This window comes from Leucopleurus acutus (assembly GCF_964270905.1).
Source record: "Leucopleurus acutus genome assembly, chromosome: 9".
Lineage (NCBI taxonomy): Eukaryota > Metazoa > Chordata > Mammalia > Artiodactyla > Delphinidae > Leucopleurus > Leucopleurus acutus.
Genome location: NC_139144.1, coordinates 83,266,275 through 83,279,539, shown reverse-complemented (window position 1 = coordinate 83,279,539; position 13,265 = coordinate 83,266,275).

Genomic DNA, 13,265 nt, shown 5'->3' with positions numbered 1-13,265 from the left:
TGAAAAGGTCACTTAATCTATTTTCATTATATTGTCCCTACTGTCAAAACACAAGTACGTATGTCTCTCTCTTGTCTTTCAGGACAACATAATCTGCAGATTTTTCTACTACTCACTGCTTCCTATTCAGCCTTTCTTTCTTTTTTTTTCTGACTCTGACTTTTCTACCTTTACATTAAATGTTAAACTATCTACAGCTTGGCCTTGGGTTCCCTTATCTTCTCTAAAACAGAGTGACCACCTTCAGTCCCCCAAACCTTAAATACTATGTAAATGTCAATTAATCTCAAATAAATGACTCTAGACATGAAACCTCTCCTGCAATCTAGATTCACATATCCAATGTCTATTTGAAATTTCAACTTGTACACTAAACAAAACTCAATACATCTAAAGAGAACACAAAATTTCATATCCCAAACATGGTATCCTATCAGTAGATTCCATCACTACTCATCCAAATTGTCAAACTTTGTCTAACTGTTGTTAAACTTTCTCTTGCAATGGATGCATAGAAACTGTAGGTTCAAAGTCTATACAGTGCATTGGATCTACTGTCCCATACACCCATTAGAGAAGTACAGAAGAGATACTAACAATCTACTAATCATCAATAACTTTCTCTCTGAGCATGTAATGAGGAACATGCTTCTCTCTCTCTTCCTCTCCCCCCTCCCTCCCTAAAACACACACACAATCTTTTCTCAATCTTACTAAAGATGTTCATATTCATTGAAATAAGTAAATCTAAAACAGACCAAGAAGGAAAAAACATAGCACAGACATGGTATTTATCTAAAGAAAGTCAGTGTTAACTATTTTAGTATAAACTTAGAAGCATTGATTCTTAAAAATTGGAAGGGAATGACTCCAAAACCTTGACTGCTAACCCAAAAGTCACTCCCTTCTTGGTGGGTGGAAGAGTTTCCCTTTTTTTCAGTTGCTCTCTGACCGTCTGGCCATCTGTTCACTCACCAGGTGGGTAGATACTGAGTAGTGTTAGGCATCCTGGAAATCCTGTTCTCCACACCCGTTATTAGTTTGGGTACATATATGATGGAATTTGGTCAATAAGACGAAGATTACTGAAGAGCTTCTAAGAGTTTCTTAGCTTTTCAGTCAGAAACATGAAGAGAATGTCCTTTTTCTAACCCTCAAAGGAACTATGTGAGGAAGTGGTGCCCGGAAATATGGAATACTGAATTGGGAGGAGATCTGCCTTCAAACGAACAAACAAACACAAACTTCAAGATACAGATAGAACAGATGGAAGAACTTGGGTCCTTGGATATCACTGGGTCATCAAATTAACTAGCCATGGAATCATCCTTTCTCTGTGCATCTAGTTATGAGAAAAAATAAAGTACTTATGGATTTAACCATTTTAGCTGGGTTTTGTGTTGGCTGTAGCTGAAAGTATCCTACCTTATTTAAGGACTTTAACTACCCCAGCCTACATAAAGAAAGCTAAAAATATAAAATAACTTGTTATAAACCACCCAGGTCTTCTCTCTCGCTCTTTCCCTCCCTTTCCTCGCCTCCTCTTGCATCTTCCTGTCATTCTGTCTCTCCCTCCCTTTCTCCTTCTCATAGCATACCCCACAGACACATTAACCATGTGTGTGCATGCACACACACACACCCATTCATTCTTCACTCAGTTCTGCTTTTCACCCCGGCCAGATGAAAACCAAAACTGAGTATACTGACTCAACTGAGTGCATAGCTCACTCAACACACTGACTGACTAGTTAATCTGCCCGTTAGATATTTAAGAATTGTTTGTTTTTATATTGTAAGTTTCAGAAATTTTAGATAATGAGGATTTAAAAAGTATTTGGATTGTTATGCCAAAATTTATTGTGGATATATTAACTTCAGTTGAGGATTTAATATATGCAATAAAACTGAATCTGTACATAAAATATATTCTGTGATATATTCTGAAAAATGGGAGCCACTGAATAGGTACTATTTTAATAGCTGTTCATTTCTTATAAACAAAGAATCCTATGGCTTAAAAAACACAAAAAATATTATTGAATCATAAAGTGGCTAATTAGTTTTGCAAATTTGAAGTGCTGTGTTTGCACATGAAAACTAATTAATGATTATATGCAGCCTTGAATTGAATTTTTTTTTATATGCTATTCTGATTGATGGTTGTAAACCTAAATTGACCAGAAGTTGGAGGCATTTCCCTGGCATCCAGATTTCAAGCATTTGGTCAGTAAATAGTTTCATTATTTACCACCTATATAGTAATAAATATAATCTCAAATCTTCAAGAAACATCTTATGTTTATGCTTTGCTAGAATTATACACCATGGAGTCTAATCGAACTCTGATGTATGATACATCAGCTGTAGTGTTTTAATCAACACTAGCAGAATTCTGGCAATTACGTCTCAGAGCGTTCATCCAGCTGAGTTTAAACTCCACATGTATGACCTGGATCAATTATGAACACAGCATAAACACTTGAATAAAAAAGAAAGAAAGCATTTATTTGTATAGTATCTCTAATGGCAGTGAGGAAAAAATAAAATTAACCAAATAAACATGCCTGAGTCACCAAAAAATAAAGCCACACAAAATACTATTTGCAAAATGGGCATTATTTTATGCAATATATATCAGTCTTCAGAAGCTGGATTTACCTTGCCTACAGCCTTATTCTCCCCAAGGAACCTGATAAAAGTCTGTCGCCATGACTTCAGTGTCTTCTTCAAGGAACAACAATGAGTTATATTTTTCTCTCATCCTTTCTCTAAACCTTCTTGGGATCTGTCCACAGTAATACTTTAGGATCTTAGCCAGTTTTCACTTGAATAATATATTTCAGGTGGATGAGGAAGAGAGAGAAAGAAAGAGGAAAAGAGGGAAGGAGAGAAAGAGGAGAGAGCGGGAGGAGTTCTCCAGCTTGAATGTCACTACCTTGGAATATAACTTTAGATTAGGCAAATGTGTCAAAAAGGCAAATGTGTCTATGGCCTTTTTAGAATCTTCTTTTCTGCCTTACGTGATAACCCATCCCTTTTATGTACACCTTTGCTCTTAATTACCTAACACTATCATCTCTTATTTTCTCTAGATCTTTTCTAACTTCACACCCAGAAAAAAATACTTGATGACTGTACAATCGTTTATTCATTCATCAGACTCATATACATGTAATTAAGATTAATACACAGAATGCACTATACAATTTCATGGAGGAGTGGATTCTGAAATTTTAAGTAATAGTCACTGAAGAAATGAGGCTACTTCTTTGATAGCACAAGTAGAACAGATATCAGAGAGCATTCCCCTAGTCCTCAGTTTCAATCTAGTCTTCTTTTTCACCCCAACAGTATTCTTCATGCATCTCCACACTTCTACTTTTATAATTTACTCTGAATTTCAAGTATGCTTAGAGAGTTATTTTGTTTAGAATATCTGATTTTGTTTTTTACTCAAAATAAGCCCTCATTATAAACACCTAGGTGGTTCTGACAAATGGCATTCCATAATATTCAGTCCTCTGAACACAATATTCTGTACTTAAAAAGGTGTTCTTCAACATCTACTATTTTATTCTCACTCCTCATTCCTGGTTCAATGTCCCACACATCTTTGTCATTATTGAAAACTGCCTCTGTGACCCCAAATGGGTATCACCCAATATCCCATCCAACACACTTAAACACATGCAAGCTGAAGACTGTCATACATTTAACAAATAAAAAGTCCCAGCAACTGAGCAGAGATTGATCTTTGAAAAAAGCTTTGTAGATTATTATCAATTCAGTTAAAGTAAGACCAAAAATACTGAGAAGATGGTTACTGAGCTGTGAATGAAACGAAAAATCTTGGGGAAAATAAATGAAATTGCTTCTTTATTCAGTTTGTCCCCCAACTAGAGCACAGCCTTCTCTTTGAGATGCCCCCTTAAAAAACAGACATAGACTACCATATGATGCAGCAATCCCACTACTGGGCATATACCCTGAGAAAACCGTAATTCAGAAAGATACATGTACCTCAATGTTCGTTGCAGCACTATTTACAACAGCCAGGACATGGAACCAACCTAAATGTTCATCAACAGATGAATGGATAAAGAAGATGTGGCATATATACACAATGGAATATTACTCAGCCATAAAAAGAAATGAAATTGAGTTACTTGTAGTGAGGTGGATGGACCTAGAGTCTGTCACACAGAGTGAAGTAAGTCAGAAAGAGAAAAACAAATACCGTATGCTAACACATATATATGGAATCTAAAAAAACGGTACTGATGAACCTAGTAGCAGGGCAGGAACAAAGACGCAGATGTAGAGAATGGACTTGAGGACACAGGGAGGAAGGGTAAGCTGGGACGAAGTGAGAGAGTGGCACGGACATATATACACTACCAAATGTAAAACGGAGAGCTAGTGAGAAGCTGCTGCACAGCACAGGGAGATCAGCTCGGTGCTTTGTGATGACCTAGAGGGTCGTCACAAATATCTCAATCCGATGAATCCCTGTGTTTAGTGAATCCTTGATTTCTTAAAATAGGTCCTTCTTTCCTGACAGACATACCTGTCTTTAAAATTCAACTTTTGGCAAAAATTCAGATAATATGTAGGTACGTATTTTTCTCACAGTGATCTTATTATAATTACTACTGAAAAAGTGAATTAAACTGCCTTGATTGCCTCCAAAACAAGTGTTTCAAGTAACAAAATAAGAAAGGATTTGATATCTTGAGAAAACTCATAACTGAAAAATTCGATATATTTGACTATACCTAAATAAACACCTTTGTAATACATAAGACAACAACATTTAAACTGCAAACTATGAGAACATATTTCCAATAAATAAAACAGAAGAATTCCAGAATAAATGATGATGCTTACAAATCCATTAGAAAAATACAAACAACCCAATGACTAAACGGTTCACAGAAGAAGAAATCTGAATCCTCTAACAGACTTTTCTTTAATGAACCTTTTTCCCCACTCATAGTTTTGGCCAAGGTTCCCAGGCAACAGGTGCCAAAGCAACATTCTGAAGCAGGTTTTGAAAACAGTGTAGAAGACACTTGTATTTGTCACCTTTAGCCGATCACACACAAGTTCATAAACACCTTGATGCTGAAAAAAGTGGGGAGTGGAAATTAAGAGCGCTGGTTTCCTGAAAGTGGCACCATGGGATTTAAGCCTACAGAGCACGTTCATAGCTGAGGAGCACCATGGCTGGCTGGCCTAGGAAAGTGCAAAACTGTGGCTGGCTAGCTGCTCTGATGGCAGTTTCTGGGAAAGCCTGAACTTCCAAATTCTGTCAGAGTAAAAACGTGAGTATGAGGGGCTCGAACCGAGATGGCACTGAGAGGGGCACTGCGACCCAATAAAGAGACTATGCTATGTGTGTCACCCCAAATCAAAAGCTGGGAGTCAAGTCGTAAGCTGCTAATCAAAGGACACATTATCAATAATAGCTGAAGATGAGACATCCTCAGTGGCAGCAACAGATCTTTCAGGAAACCAGAAGGCACCTCATGAGAGAGTAAGATTTAAACAACCAACAAATCCATGAAGTTTTATTCGAATAAACCATCACTGTTTCTTATTTTCCTTCCTCTCCTATGAAGCTTAACTACTGATGTGAGGGGGTTCTGAAACTAGAAGAGACAAAGATATATTTATTATATGACCTAAAAGATTGTGGGACGCCCTAGATTTTTATCCAGGGTTTGGGAAAAGGAAAACATTTGGGTGTTTTATGGGTATTTGAGAGGGAAGAATAAAATGGCTTTACTAATGCTCCACACTGTATTCCAATTTTTCATAATTATCACAAACATATGAAATAAATATTAAGTTTACTAGTAATCAAAGATACACATATTAAACTAAAAATAAAATTTTATTTCACAAATATAAAATTTTCCAAAAAACTACAGTCTTGCGATATCTAGTGTTGACAAGAGCTTGGAGAAGGAAGAACTCTCATACACTACTGCTGGTAGTATAATTTGTTATAGCAACTGTACATTAGCAGGTAGTAAAATTCATATCCATACTCAAATAACAGACTAAGTAATTCTTCTGCATGTACAGGCTGGAGGACCTTCTACATGTGAAAAAGGAGACACTACAAAAATTCTTACTACAGTCCTCTTTGAGACCAAATAAAGTGCCAGTCTAATGGAATGGTAAATTACAAAATGGAGGATGAGAAACTGTATCATGCTAGAAGTAATATATTAGATACATGCATATCTATTTAAACAGAATACAGAAATGTGACATTCGGTAAAATATTTGCCTAGACATATGAGTAATGGTACTAATTTTAAAATTTTAAAACAAAAATATTTATTATGCTCATGAATTCATATATGTGAATGCAGGTGGAAGTATAAACATAACAGATTTAGAGATATACAATAAACTCACTATAGTGTACTCCTGTTCTGGTCAAGTGTTTTTGACTCGATTTATTCTGGCTAACTGGATTAGGGGTATATTTTAAATTATTTTTAAGTCTAAAACCCCAAATGTTTATTCACTTGTCAATCACATCTACTCCCTATTATACTTTTACCATTGTATCATGGTATAGATGCAATAAATTATTGAGGTACTAGGATTTTATACTTTAAGGACAATAAATACTAAGGTTCTTTAAGCAAGAAATAAAATAAAAATCAGTGATTTGTAAAATCATTTTACTTTTTCTTTTTAGTGTAAAGGTATAACTCATCATGTCAGTGCAACACACTACACAGTGTCTTTTAAGATATGATGTGTGTACACGTGTGTGTTTTTAGAGGTGTATACTGGAAGTACATACTGTATCTTTAGCCATTACTACTTTTAGAGCTGTTATCCATCTCTTATTAATCCTATTAGCCAGTATTACAAATGGAGAAAAATAATAATATAAAACTGCATTCTCTGAATTTTTTGTTTAGGACTACAAAGTTTTCCTTCTTCTTCAGTCAAGTAATCAAAATCTATCCTATATAATTAATATTAAAATAAAACCATAGTTTTTATATTCCCAGTTTACTGTTGTTTCAGACAGTTTATAGAGACAACAGTTTTTTACTCTAATTCCCTCGGTATAGAAAACAGAAACGTAGTCCTTCAGAACCATAGAATGTGTCCAGTTAGCCCAAAGAGAAAGCATCAGTAGTATCTTGATTAAATGGATTTCAGTGGTCACTATATTATTCACTCAATGTAGAGGAGCAAGTGACTAAGAACGTGTTTTTTCTCCCTGTATCTTTTTATCACCTTACAGTATGATTTGTGAGCTGCAAGTAAAGTAACAGGAGAAACAAAATCTAAGTCATTAAATTAAAATGCATCATAAATAACTCCATTTCTCTCCTCTTTGATCTCCAGTTCATTTCTTTTTAGTATAATGCCCCTGCCCCAACCTCACTTATTTCAAATTATCCCAAATTACCATCACTATCATTAGTAATCTTTTGTATTTGCTATGTAATTTTGACCTCCATGGTCAAATACCAGGTTAGCACTTAGATTTCAGACTGTAAGTATAATTATACAGTTGATTGTACAATCAATTAGCAAATACACAGTTCAAGTTTGCTGGATAGAACCATCCTTATTCATACCTGGACTACATAAATATTTCGGGTTGTCTCCCAAACAAAATTATTACCAGACTTGCTGGTAACTAAACTTTACCTAAACAAGATGTCAGCCATGGTTGATTCCTCCTCACTGTAACTTTTCAGGTTCCTCAATTTATTTTAATAAAAATGTAAAAAGAACTGACTACACAAGAAACTTAATTAACCTCATGATACATTTCAACCAGTGTCATGGTAGACGTAATATGAAACACCAACTCCAGCTTAAAGAATTAGTCATTTATATAATGTTAAGCTAAGTAAAGCCACTATGCCCCTATCAAATTCTAGTTTATCCATTTTTCAATTATATCCTGTTATAAGCAATAGAATTCTTTATACTGAGAGGGTAAAAAAGGAATATTTTGATGTTTCTTCTTTAGTATCTGTCTGTTGCTCTTTTATTCTGGTGGCCACGTGGCATTCATGCATTAATTTTGAAAATTTGCAGATGGATTTGAGTGTTCTCCAATTTCTGACACCAATGATATCGTTCACGTTCATAGGTATTCTTCTCAAAATTCAGCACACTAACATCATACGTAAGTCAAATAATAAAATTACACAAATGCATTTTTGGAGAGACAAATAGAACTAGCCCACTGAATTACTCCAGTAAATCTCTGGTTGCCTGGCAATGAACAAGCCAGACTCAAATACCACAGGTGGAAAGACTGCTACGACCCCAGCTTTCTAGAGTTACCTATATGGTGGGAATTGACATACCAAGAATCAGAATGCAACTTCACCCAGGAACATTACTCCTCAGACTTCCCCTTTACTTTGTAAGCCCACTTTCATTGAAAACCCACACATATGAAGAACGGCAGAGAGCGGGATCCCTCTCCTGCTTCCCAAACCATGATGTCTCAGTTGCACTGAGTCACGTATACATTTCTGTAAAATACCTGAAGAACTAGTGACCACATGCTTCCTGCAGCTGCAGAATTTCTCCTTCCGAGTTCTAGCCTTTGCTCTCTAACTCTTGCACGTTGTTTGGTAGATCAATTATAATAAACAGTATCCCCAACTCATGGTCTGCCATTTGTTTATCATCCTGTGAGGCAAACTGGGTAAAGGTAAATCTTTCTAGTTTTAACTTCCTAATCATAGCCACATCCCAAAAGGAGCTGGTAAAAATCATTCTAAGGCAAAAGGAACTATTGAAATGTTTCATAGGAAATTTAGGAAAAACATGGAGATAAAAACTCTAAGTACATACAGGAGGACAAAGCCACAATCTATGAAAGTCAAATCAGGTTTTAAATTCTCACAAGAACTCTTCTCATTTTATTGTGCTGTACTCAGCTTAGTACTCGAATTTGCTCTTACCAATAATATTTAGAACCTCGATTTTAATCCTCCCCCAAAGGAATTCACATGGATTCTGGAATCGGAACAACTTAGATTTACACCCCAGCTCTGTCACTTAGTAATACTTTGACCTTTATAAAATCACCTAAGGTTTCTGAGTCATTAAATACTCATCCTCACAATAAGGATGATAAAGACAACCTCACAATTCTCTAAGTTATTTTAAGCTATTTTAAGGGTTAAATTAGATAATATATATGGTATTTCTGCACACAGCCACTTCATAAGGACTAGAGTATTTCTTCTGCACACTGGAATTAATTAGTGTTAGTTACACTTCTTGCCATTCGATCTCCTATAGTACCTAAAAGATTGCAAATCAAGTAAGATTCCTGTGCCTTTCTTTTTTCCATACCCATGTGATTTACCATCTCTGCCAAGCGCACTTTCTTTGTGACAATCTGAATTACTGACCACACAGAAAAAGACTGAAGAGTACTGGGGGCCAAATTCTGCCAGCTGATATGCACTGAAGCTTAGCTCTGAAAAGCAGAATAAGTTAAACTTTCCATGAACTGACAGCAGCATTTGTACATGATTTATGATCTGCCAGTACCCTATCATCCATAAAAGTATTTCTTTACAACTATATACCCCAGGAATTTCTAACAGTAGTTAACAGATAGGAACTTCCTCTTAGAGTTTCTTCATAAGCCTATTAAATGACTCTGTTTATATTTACGGTTAAAGAGTAGAGTGATTGAAATAACAGGATAATATTTTTAAATCGTGTGTATTTGAATTTGAAACACAATTTTGCATTTACAGCCAAATATAGACCTTAATTTATCATCCCTCATTACTTTCTCTATCTGAAATAATAAATCAGTTATCTCACTTTCTAAACACAGTGTCATTTAATTCCAGGTCTCTCACTCAGCTTCTCCCCATGAATGGGTTGTTTGGTCTCACAAAACACCTCAGTGTTTTTTCTCCATCTATCAGCCCCATGGAGCCTAACTTTCTTCCTCTTCTGGCCTATATTCCGTGACCCACTGTTCTTTAGTCAATCACTGGATAAAAACTTGAGCCTTGGTTGAATTCTATAGTCACCTTTCATCAAGCTTTCACTTAAAGAGATCAAAGATACTCTACAACCTGGCAGCCAACCTCTTTGGGCCTTAATGGTACCTGTGAGGGCCCACTAGTACTTCATTCTCCCATTCCCCTAAAAATTATTTTTAATTCATATTATGGAGAATTCCAAACATAGTAAACCAAATAAACCAAATACCATAATAAACTCCAATATACCTGTCATCCTCCCTTAACAAACATCAACCATTTACCATGTTTATTTCATTAAAACTCTGCACACTCAGTAGCTACCCAATTTTCAATTCTTTAAGTGAAATATCCACATATTGAGAGGTGTACACCTTAACAGTTTGATTTTGATAAATGGATAATCATGTAATCCACACTGATATCAAGATGCAGAACATTTCTTCCACACTGGAAAGTTCTCTCATGTCCTTTTCTCATTCAGTTCCCTCTACACAGAGCTAACCCAGTATTTTTATTTTTTTTTCCCACCACAGATTAGTTTTGCATAGATTAGATTAGTTTTTCTAATCAAAGAATAGCTTCTTTCAATCAGCATTATGTCTGTGAGATTCATCCGTGTTGCATGTATGTTTATTCCCTTTTATTATGGATAATATTTCAGTTAATAAACAATACTACAATTTGTTTAGCCATCCCTCTGTTGATGACATCTGAGTTGTTTCCAATTTGCAGCTATTATGAATAAAGCTGCTATGTGAACTTTCTCATACAATTTTTGGTGGACATCTGCACTCATATTTCTGGGGTAAATACGAACAAGTGGAAAGGCTCTGTCAAAGAGAGTAGGCACATGTTTACTTGGCTCTTTAATCTGATTAGATGTAAAGACACAAATGATTCTACCACCACTAGAGCACTGAGAGTCAATGGCATGATATGGCAATGAAATACACAAAATATCTCCATTGGATATTCCTAAGCAAACACTAACAAAATGCAAGGATCTGAGTGAACATGTATATAATATTCTAGGTTACTTTTGCCAACCTAATAAGTATGATGAGGTTGGCTGGTTGCTCCTGATGCCTCTGGACAAAGTGGGAAACGAAAAGGATGGGCTCGGGAAATCAAATTCCCAGCAAAAGCACTGCATAAATGACCTGAGTGCTTCTGTAGCTGCCTGCAAAGAGACACTTATCTCCAGTAGCTGCAGAACTAAAATGGCTGAAATCCAAACTCAGAATCTCATCCTGCAAGTGACTGAATTGCAACACAAATTGAATTCCCAGCCCCACAGGGTGTTTGCCGTTAAAGTGAGGGCATTAACTGGGAACGAGTAAGATCCTGTGCATTTTAACGGGGATGTGTGGTAAGACCCTGAAAGAACTGAGGGTCGACCTGGTCTCTCCACCTACTGCTTCTGAGAGGACTAACTATGAATTGCCCGAGGAAATGTAATGGCCTTCCCTGAGGCACTGCCTTCCAAGACAATGCAGACACTCCTGAGGACCCCCCCCCCATCACTTCTCTTTGTTTCTAGATCTATAACTAAATTCAAGTCCCAGTAGTTCCCTAAAGGTGAGGTGTACTACACGCCAAAAGAACTACTTGAGTTTTCTAATTTATATAGGAAGAAATATGTGTGGGAACAGTTATCAAGGATGTGAGATAATCATGGAAGGAACATAAAGTTGGGTAAGGCCAAATATTTCGACGTGGGCCCACTAAGCAAGGATTCTGCATTAATTTTGTACCTAACCTGGGAGGTTTGAGAAGACACAGCTTTCACGGCAAGTATGAGAAATAAATTTGTGAAGGTAGACCCAGCATCTCTGAAGAACTGAGATCATTCTTCTATGTAGACTGAACTTACAATGGGGACTGAGTCCCCACTGAACTGAATGGTAAACTGAACTGGTAAACCTGAATGTAAGTCACTGGATCCCAGGGTGGCAGAAGCTGAATGACAGCAGACAACTGCCAAGGGCAAGATGAGTATGGCTGCTGTAATGTACGGTAGAGTCAAAGGAGTACTCAGAACAGTCTAACACATACAAACAAGGGAGTTGGCTAGCTATTAAAGTATTCCTAGAAGTGAAATACATATGAAGCTCACTAAATTCTTCCTTGATCTACGACAGTAGCGCTGACCTACAACAAAGAGACTGCCAGATATTCCTCCACCAAAGATGGATTTATTCAAGATCAGCTGAGAGTTACAATTAAGGTTCTGTAATGATGGCAAGCCAAGTGCAAGCCCCACACAATAAGGTAAGCATGCTTTTAAGAGGGGAGAAGTTGGTAGGGCTGTAGCAAACCAATAGTCCACGGCTTTTCATTAGCTATGTCCCTGCCAGCAAAGAAGAGGAGTCTTTATTCTTCCTGTTGGGCACTGGCAAGCGCTTTTTCTCCACACCTGTCAATCATGTCCATCAGAAACAGTTTTCTTTCAGCTGACAGGGTCAGCAATACAACTTCACTGTCCTATCTCAGAGGGATATACCAACTCTCCATCCCTATGTCATAGTTTAGTTCACAGAGATATTAATCTTCTTTCCCTTTCACAAGGTATTACCCTGGCCCATTACACTGAGGTCATTATTCTGATTGGACCTAGGGATCAAGAAGTATCAACTACTCTAGACTCACTGGCAAGACATTTCTGTGTCAGAGTGTGAGAAGCAAACCCAATAAAAATTCTAGGCCTTTTATCTCTAGTGACATTTCTATGGGTCCAGTGGTACAGGGCATATCAAGAAATCCCTTCTAAGGTAAAGAATGAGTTGTTGCATCTGGCCCCTTTTACAACCAAACAAGAGTCACAAAGCTTAGTAGCCCTCTTTGGATTTCGGAGGTAATATCTTCCTCATCTGGGTGTGTTACTCCAGCTCAATACCAAGTAACCTGAAAAGCTGCTAGTTTTGAGTGGGGCCCAGAACAAGAGAAGGCTCTGCAACAGGTCCAAGCTGCTGTGTAAGATGCTCTGCCACTTGGGCCACAAGAACCAGCAGATCCAATGATGCTTGAAGTGGCACTGGCAGACAGTGATGCTCTTTGTAGCCTTTGGCAGGCAACAGGCCCTATCATAGTTATTATAAATCTGAATTGTAATTTCCTATGTATTCCTTTCACTGTCTGATAGACAACACTTTGAAAGATGCTTAAGGAAAGGTATTATGTCTGATTCACCGTCCTCCCCATTTATAAGATAAAACATCTTATGTATATTTTTGTTGGACTTTA